The sequence below is a fragment of the Myxine glutinosa genome, chromosome 1, assembly GCF_964187855.1.
Source record: "Myxine glutinosa chromosome 1, kmMyxGlut1.1, whole genome shotgun sequence".
Taxonomy (NCBI): domain Eukaryota; kingdom Metazoa; phylum Chordata; class Myxini; order Myxiniformes; family Myxinidae; genus Myxine; species Myxine glutinosa.
Window position 1 is genome coordinate 362,445,134 of NC_136261.1, and position 9,567 is coordinate 362,454,700.

At 45.1% G+C, this 9,567-nt stretch overlaps 1 pseudogene; it reads right to left on the reverse strand.

Annotated features, from left to right (window-relative positions):
* Positions 1–4,672: 4,672 nt before the first annotated feature.
* Positions 4,673–9,313, reverse strand: LOC144893125 (uncharacterized; annotated as a pseudogene).
* Positions 9,314–9,567: the final 254 nt, after the last annotated feature.

A 9,567-nucleotide genomic window follows, 5' to 3' on the forward strand; every position in this document is an offset into this window, starting at 1 on the left:
GACGTCATAATTAGCATGAAAAATTATACTAGCCTAGCCGATCATTTGATGAAAATTTCCTGTCAATCCGACCAGCGGTTGCTGAGAAACTTAATTTTAAAGTTGTCGGAGGTGCAAAATAGGGTGGAAGAATAATAATAATAAAAACTATGGGAATAATAGGTTACTCTCCATTTCATGGAGAGTAAACATAATAACTCAGGAAAATAAACTTTATTTTATGTTGTTAATACAGGAAAATAATACTTTCTTTTGAATCCAAACTTTTGAATCGCCCTGGGCCCTCTCCCTTCCACACATCTCCCTGCTCTCGGATGTTGTGTGTGTGTGTGTGCTTCCCCTTTTCTCCCCATCTTGTCTTCCGCTCCCTCTTTTTGTGTATTTTGTTTGTCTGGTCGATTTGTTTGTGAAGTTAATGTTAGCTCTTTCACGAGCCTCGATTAAGTATACAAAAAAAAAGAAAAAAAAAGCACAAGCAATGCACAAACATGTTAATTAATGGTACAGTTTGGACAATTTTATCGTTGAAGTCCACAACCATATTTTCCCCCATTACCCCCTAAGTTTGCGGTTCTCGGGGATTTTCACCAACTCGTGAACGACAAGGCATTCCTGCATAGACTTTAACACTGAGTGGGGTATCATGTTCTATGTACTCTCTTGTTTCTAAGGTAGTTGTGCTCCATAGTAATTTAGCTGATGTTTTCTTACCTAGAAAGTTTTGTTTTTATAACTACCCCTCTCGATCTACAGGTTTCAACTGTGCTCCACTTCCTTCTCTAATACAAGTGTGGAAGAAGAAAATTTATTTGTGTACGTAATTTGTTTAAATCAAGTAGATTTACCTGAGCCCCGACTTTGTCATTGAAAATATGTAAACGATATATATATATATATATATATATATATATATATATATATATATATATATATATATATATATATATATATATATATATATATATATATATATATATGTATATATATACAGTATATATAATATTCAAACAATTAATATATATATATATATATTATATATATATATATATATATATATATATATATATATATATATATATATATATATATATATATATGTATATATATATATATGTATATATATATATATATATATATATATATATATATATATATATATATATATATATTGAGTACCAGTTCACTGGTAATTCCCTGCTTGTCGTAAAAAGGCGACAAAAAGGGTTGGCGGCAGGAAGGGCATCCGGCCGTAAAACATTGCTTCCAAAAAGGGGACCAAAAAAAACAACAACAACCACGGTCCCCGAAAAAGGCCAACCCCCCGCTTGCGGGGAAAAATGGCCTCGAAAGGTGGTTTAAAAAAAAAAAAAAAAAAAGAAGTATATATATATATATATATATACAGTGAAACCTTGACTTACGAGTGCACCAACTTACGAGTTTTCCGAGATACGAGCCGTCGCTCGGGCGGTTTATTGCTTTGAGATGCGAGCCGAGATCTGAGTTACGAGCTTACGCCACCCGCCACCAAGTGGGTTCCGGTCACGTGGTTATCTTGCCGTGCAAGCATCTCTGCCGTACATCGCTGCTGCTTTGTTTTCGCATTTTGGTTATTTTGGAGCTTACGCCACCCGCCACCAGGTGGGTTCAGGTCACGTGGTTATCTTGCCGTGCAAGCATCTCTGCCGTATATCGCTGCTGCTTTGTTTTCGCATTTTGGTTATTTTGGAAAATTTCTTTGTTTTAACCATGGGTCCTAAGAAATTGAGTGCCAAGCGCAGTCCTGAGAAGAAGAAGAGGATGATGTGCTTGGATATAAAACACGCAATCGTCGAAAAACATGAGCGAGGTGTGCGTGTTGTCGACTTGGCGAGGCAGTACGATCGTAGTACTTCTACGATATGTACGATTTTGAAGCAGAAGGAGTCGATAAAGGCTATAACGCCAGCCAAGGGCGTTACGATTATTTCAAAGCTCCGGACCTCTATCCATGAAGAGATGGAGAAGTTGTTGTTTGTGTGGTTGACGGAGAAGCAGCTCGCAGGAGATACCGTGACCGAGAGCATCATGTGTGAGAAGGCCCGAGACATTTACGGGGATTTGGTGCAGCAGGCGGCGGGAACCGGATGTGAAGGCAGCTGAAGATTTTATTATAACTTTTGCCGAACTGATAGAAGCCGAACGATACATCCCCCAGCAAATCTTCAACTGTGACGAGACAGGGCTCTTCTTGAAAAAGATGCCGAGGAGGACGTATATAACGGCAGAGGAGAAGAGCATGCCAGGCCACAACTTGTTCAGAGTGCCGGCGATAGCTCGCCTTCTCTTTGTGGAAAACACGGTGAGATCCTTAACATCCAACAACTAATGGGACGCAAACGGGGCGCCCAGTTTAGCGGTACACACATTGATGAATCACCCTGCCTGTGATTCACCCATGACAGGTTATCTTATAGCTGGGTCGGGATTCAAACCCAGGCTGGACAGTTTAGAGGCAAGTGTGCGTACCTCCAGTCCAGGCCATCCTGCCAACTTGTATGCTGCATACAGGTGAAATATAAAGCGCGAGATATTTTTATACATACTGTATATTTAAAAAAAAATTGGTGTGGTTTTTGGCGGGCTGGAACGGATTAATAGCATTTCAATGCATTTTAATGGGGAAATTTAATTTGAGAAACGAGCAAATTGAGTTACGAGCTCGGTCACAGAACGAATTAAACTCGTAAGTCAAGGTTTCACTGTATATATATATATATATATATATACAGTGAAACCTTGACTTACGAGTGCACCAACTTACGAGTTTTCCGAGATACGAGCCGTCGCTCGGGCGGTTTATTGCTTTGAGATGCGAGCCGAGATCTGAGTTACGAGCTTACGCCACCCGCCACCAGGTGGGTTCCGGTCACGTGGTTATCTTGCCGTGCAAGCATCTCTGCCGTATATCGCTGCTGTTTTGTTTTCGCATTTTGGTTATTTTGGAGCTTACGCCACCCGCCACCAGGTGGGTTCCAGTCACGTGGTTATCTTGCCGTGCAAGCATCTCTGCCGTATATCGCTGCTGTTTTGTTTTCGCATTTTGGTTATTTTGGAGCTGACGCCACCCGCCACCAGGTGGGTTCCGGTCACGTGGTTATCTTGCCGTGCAAGCATCTCTGCCGTATATCACTGCTGTTTTGTTTTCGCATTTTTGGAAAATTTCTGTTTTAACCATGGGTCCTAAGAAATTGAGTGCCAAGGGCAGAGCTGAGAAGAAGAAGAGGATGATGTGCTTGGACATAAAACACGCAATCGTCGAACAACATGAGCGAGGTGTGCGTGTTGTCGACTTGGCGAGGCAGTACGATCGTAGTACTTCTACGATATGTACGATTTTGAAGCAGAAGGAGTCGATAAAGGCTATAACGCCAGCCAAGGGCGTTACGATTATTTCAAAGCTCCGGACCTCTATCCATGAAGAGATGGAGAAGTTGTTGTTTGTGTGGTTGACGGAGAAGCAGCTCGCAGGATGCTGAGGAGGACGTATATAACGGCAGAGGAGAAGAGCATGCCAGGCCACAACTTGTTCAGAGTGCCGGCGATAGCTCGCCTTCTCTTTGTGGAAAACACGGTGAGATCCTTAACATCCAACAACTAATGGGACGCAAACGGGGCGCCCAGTTTAGCGGTACACACATTGATGAATCACCCTGCCTGTGATTCACCCATGACAGGTTATAGCTGGGTCGGGATTCAAACCCAGGCTGGACAGTTTAGAGTCAAGTGTGCGTACCTCCAGTCCAGGCCATCCTGCCAACTTGTATGCTGCATACAGGTGAAATATAAAGCGCGAGATATTTTTATATATACTGTATATTTTAAAAAAAATTGGTGTGGTTTTTGGCGGGCTGGAACGGATTAATAGCATTTCAATGCATTTTAATGGGGAAATTTAATTTGAGAAACGAGCAAATTGAGTTACGAGCTCGGTCACAGAACGAATTAAACTCGTAAGTCAAGGTTTCACTGTATGTATATATATATATATATATATATATATATATATATATATATATATATATATATATATATATATATATATATATATATATATATATATATATATAATGCAGAAACAAACTTTTAATTTACACAGTATTAAAGCAAACCATCAATATCAGATATCAATATGTATCAGGCAATAAAGATAAGCGCTAAATAGAAGAAAATACCATTATTTCACATGTGAAAATACAATCTAAATACTTATCAGAAGTACTCACCGATGAAACGTTCTTCCACAGCCCTTGAAATGCCTGTTTGAGCAGTTAATCGCTGCACACGACGGCATAGTGCTTAATTATCTGATCCTAAAAACGCATGAAAATGTATTGAAGCATATATCGGCGATCTTTTTCTGGGAGTCCTAAGATGTTGGCCGCTCGCCTCCACTATTGAGGGCGAAGCCGCATCCAGTGCATATATATCGATGGGGCAGCCCAGCAAAGGGTGACATGATTTTCTTTGATGAGATTGTGCAGTTACCAAATTATTGATCGACATCCAATTATTGATCAAATTATTGAAAGGCATCCGGCCGTAAAACCTTGCTTCAAAAAGGGGACCGAAAAACAACAACAACCACGGTTCCCGAAAAAGGCCAACCCCCGCTTGCGGGGAAAAATGGCCTCTAAAGGTGGTATCCACACGTAATGTTCACATTCGCCTTGAGGCACAATTTTTTTTTAAGGAATTCAAATTCCAATGATATCCAAGATGATTTTTAAAGGCCAAAAAATTCAATTTTCTCTTGGCTCACCAAAAACGTCTCTCAGTTCGGAAGAAATTGCGGAAATAAAAAAAATTATAATTGAGGAAATTAATAGAAAGTGATGGTGATGAGTGTTAAGGTCGGTTATGGGAGTGTGGATAGAATGAGATGAGAATTTAAGAAGAGTTGAGATGGGAAAAGGGAAAGGAAGGGTGAGCCCAAGATGAGCCAGATATCTAAAATGGGTAATTAATCGCAAATTAGTTTTAATGGCCAATTATTCAATTAGCGCCAACATATTTTGCCATTTTGCAATTTCATCGCAAGGAAAAGCACAAAGAGAAGAGAACAACAAACACAGACGCGGTTCCTTCGCTGTAGCTTGACCGTTCATGCAAATCTTTTTTTTTAACTTTCACCGTTCCTTCGGTCTTCGCTCTCGTCCTTCGCCGTTCCTTCGCTCTCGTTCTTCACTGTTCCTTCGTTCACGTGCGTGGCCGTATGTGCAAACAAAAAACGTATGTGTTTGCTAAATAAATGGCCATAACTTGGTAACCACTTGTCCGATTAATATCAAACCGTGAAAAGGCACATCCTCAGGTCCCCAGCAATATTCCTGGTAAGTATCAGAAGAAGCAGCTGTCACAGACACACACACAGACACACACACAGACACACACACAGACACACACACACATAGAGATGTATTTCGTTGGCAAGCAAGTTGAGTAGACCTGAATTGCTTAACACTTTCAGAGGCCACACCATTTTGACACTTGGAAACAAAAAAGAAGTTGTGCACTTTTTTGGAAGAATTCTTTTCGATAGTAGTTATCTTCAACAAATAAATAATAATAAAAATTGTCTACATGTACACACCTTTATGTCGTTAGCACCTCTTCATAAACAATATTGCTGAGGAAACGGCGCTTCTTCTTTGTTTCCTCGTCCAGGGCAAGAATGCGGAGGCTGCTGGATTTGGCAACCCTACTGACCGCCATGTAGAACTGACCATGGCTGAAGAAGTCTCTTGTGCAGAAGATCCCAACATGGTGTAGCGACTGTCCTTGGGATTTATTCACAGTCATGGCAAAGCAGGGTCGTACCGGAAACTGCTGACGACGCAGGGTGAACGGGAACATGTTGTCAGATGGACTCAAGGTTATGCGTGGAATGAGCGATGTGCGTCCAGAATTGACACCCATCACAGATGTTGCAACCAACAGATTTGGAAGGATCTGATGGATGATGTACCTTGAGCCATTGATTGCAGTGCCCGCCTTGCTGGTCGAAGTTTCGTAGCAGCATGATCACCATACGCACCTTGAATCATCCGATGTGGAGGCATACCAGATGGACAGAGGGTGTTCAGGAACTCAGGCGGATACACATGATCACCCTCAGATTCCGCTGTATCGACGCTACAGCAAACATGTTCCTCCCCTGGAAATATGGTCGTCATGTAGTCATTTACCTGATCGACTTCGGAACTTTACCTGATCGACTTCCCTTCACCCAGATCCAGCAGGAATTTTGCAAAATCAGATTCGTCCTGTTGTTCTCCAGCACCCTGCATGATCCTCATGTTTACTGTGAGACGAAGTATCTGCACTTTTCTCCACAGGTATGAGCTCTTGAAGCACCTTCCAACTATGTCAATACGGCTACCGTGTGGCACAACAGTAAGGATCTGCCTCCAGTCACCACTGAAAACCATTGTGATGCCGCCAAATGGTTCCTCTGAGCCCCGAAGCCACTGGAATGTTCGATCTGCTGCCTCCAATGCGCGACGATCCATCATTGAAACCTCATCCACCACCATTAAATTTGTCATGCGTATGAGTGCTGCAGTGGTGTCATTTTCACTGATGTTGCAAGTGGACTCATCAGTGAGAATAAGAGGACACTTGGTCCTACTTTGGAAGGTGGCCCCTTTCGGCAGCAGAGTAGCTGCAATACCACTTGCAGCAGTCGCAAGAGCCACTTTGCCCATTGCTCGCACTTTGTAGAGTATATGAGACGATGTGAATGTTTTCCCAGTCCCACCACTTGCATCAACTGCAATCATGCAGCCATGCCCGTGTTCCACACTCCTCATGACTTTATCGACAACGCGCTGCTCGTTATTAAGAAGGCACTCTGAGCGATGTGAGCCGCAAGTTCTCCTATATTGTGCACTGTTTCGTGCTCGATGACGCGGGGAATGCGAGACTGGATATGAACTGGTTCAGGCTCAGGAAGGCCAAAGGTCTTACTGAGCGAAAAGCCGTGGCACTCAACTTTGTCCCTCAGCTCCAGTAGCACGTCACTCACAATGCGTCCATTGGGCTCATTCACACCTGCTGCACGCATGAAGTCCTTGCACAGCACATACTTGTGCCTTTCCCAGAACTGCACGTGGTTGCCTCTGAGAACGAATATGAGCATGTTGGCAAATACTTCGCGGACTGCTGGGCCAAATGCCATATTTGCAGCCTCTTCCATAACAGAATCAACTTCCTGGTCATTGTCAACGATGCCATACGCAATGCAGGCTGCCAGATAGGTCTCCATGACCCTACCACCAAACATGACGGAGATCCTGATAGCATGTGGGGCCAGGCACGCGGTACAGTAGTGAAGGAGCTGCGCTCCAACGCGAGTCGAAAGAATTGACGCGACCAAAGACGGAATTCGTCCGAGTTGCTTAATTAAAACAAAACAGCTCAGGTATTCTCACAAGCCCGTTTATCGGGCAGCAATATATATACACATTTATGCCGGGGCGTTTGCCCGGGAAAACCGAGACCGGGCATGCCCGGGTGTCAAGGGCGAGTCCTGGAAAGGCGAGTCTGGACATGCCCGGGCGTCCTGGTCGAGGCTGGGCGTCCCTGAGCGCTCTGGGTGAGCCCTGGAAAGGCGAGAGCGGGCATGCCCGGACACTCTGGGCGAGCCCTGGAAAGGCGAGTCTGGACATGCCCGGGCGTCCTGGACGCGGCCTGGCAAGTCGAGGCTGGGCGTGCCCAGGCGCTCTGGGCGAGCCCTGGAAAGGCGAGAGCGGGCATGCCCGGGAAAGACGAGACCGGGCGTGCCCGGGTGGTTCGGGCGTGCCCGGGAACAGCGAGTCCGGGCATGCCCAGGAGAGGCGCGTCTGGGCCCGTCCGGACGAGCCCGGCATGGCGATCGCGCCCTGGCCGCGTCCTGGCAGGTGCAAGGCGATTGTGTACATTCAGCGGGGACCGCTACAGTAGCATGCGGAGATAGTATAACTCGGCAGTATGTGAGTTGACGGAAATAATGGGGAGCCGCCCAACAGTATCAGCCTTACGGTTATCCTGGAAACCCAGCCTTCTCTTCCGCAATTGAAACCTTTTCTTAAAGTAAGTGAAGTGTTGGAATACATCTGGATATAGAACATGACGCATGTGTGGATGGAGATTCATGGCTTCGAAAAAGGCGGTGAGCGTTGTTGCAGGAGGTCCTGACTCTGCCACGTTCTGTACGGCACCTTCGTCATTGAACGTGATCACCTGCTCATCCTGTAGATGGAGTGCCAGCATCTCGACTGGTGGGTACTTGCTTTGAAGGGGGAAATCGTATATGCGCCAGTATCCCTCAGATGCGGTGATGTAACGCCCTAGTTCGTATCTTGTCACTTCATCATGTCGTAATGGCTCGTGCATCCTCATGAGGCTGTCGTCTGACCAGGCACTGGTCCGGGCCCTTTTCAAGATATTTGTACAGATACTTCACACTGGTGACAGCACATACGATCTCAAGGTTGATGTGAGCATCATACCTGAGGACAATATATGGATTGTAAGGCACAACCCATGCATTGCTAACTAATAACTTAGCACCGCCTCGTATTGTCTTCATGATGGGATCACCAGGTGCTGCTTCTGTACAGGGGATAGGAGTCATCAGAGAAGCTTGTCGTTTCTCGTAGGGCTTTGGGATAGTCCTTTGTGCACTTTTGGTCTACCATGCAAGGGCTCGAGATGTCAATTCCCCACATGGGCCGTGAATCATGTGTGATGTCACGATACGGTGTAGTTCCGGATTTGTGAGTCTGTCAGGAATCTCAGCAGAGACCACGCGATCGACATCTGCTGGTGTTCTAGGCTTGTCGCGAGGTACCACGGTCAGGAGCATGTGTATATGGGGAAGGTGACGCTTTTGCGTTTCCTTCACCATCACGTAAGCGTCAACATGGCCCAAGATGTCATGCTTCAGGATGTCTGCGAGGAGTGCTTTCACCTTCATATGAAACACCCGGGCAATGATATCAGGTCTTGCATTGGCTGACTGACCCTCAAAAAGCGATTCTTTAATTTCTGGCCACTTTGGGTTGCAGGTGAATGTTAGGAAAAAGTCCAGTTTTCCCTTGACTCGGACTAAAGACATTGCATCCTGAAACTCTTTGGCATACCAACGTGGCGACCCATAGATTGATGGCGGCAGAATGGTGAGGCGTCCTGGTAGCAACTCAGCGTCACTGTTAACAGTCTCGGCGCTGTTCTCGGTCGGTTCTCGGTCGGTGTCGGTCTCGGCGCTGTTCAACGCATCAACGATAATCATACTTTTCTGCCTTAATTGCCTTTTGGTTGAAGCGAATCCAATTGAGACGGTGTCTCAATTTTTGCCATCATGTCGCATACGTACTGCTGTGTCAACTTTCCACCATGAAGCAGTAGATTGAAGTGATGCGTAGGATCACGTACTTGGAGATGGTAGCGGTAGAAAGATGTTGGCGTTGTCCCTGCCAACTCTGTGTGGTACCCCTGGGAGCCGCAGGGTAGCAGAAGTATGTATGATAGTGGGTCATACGCTGG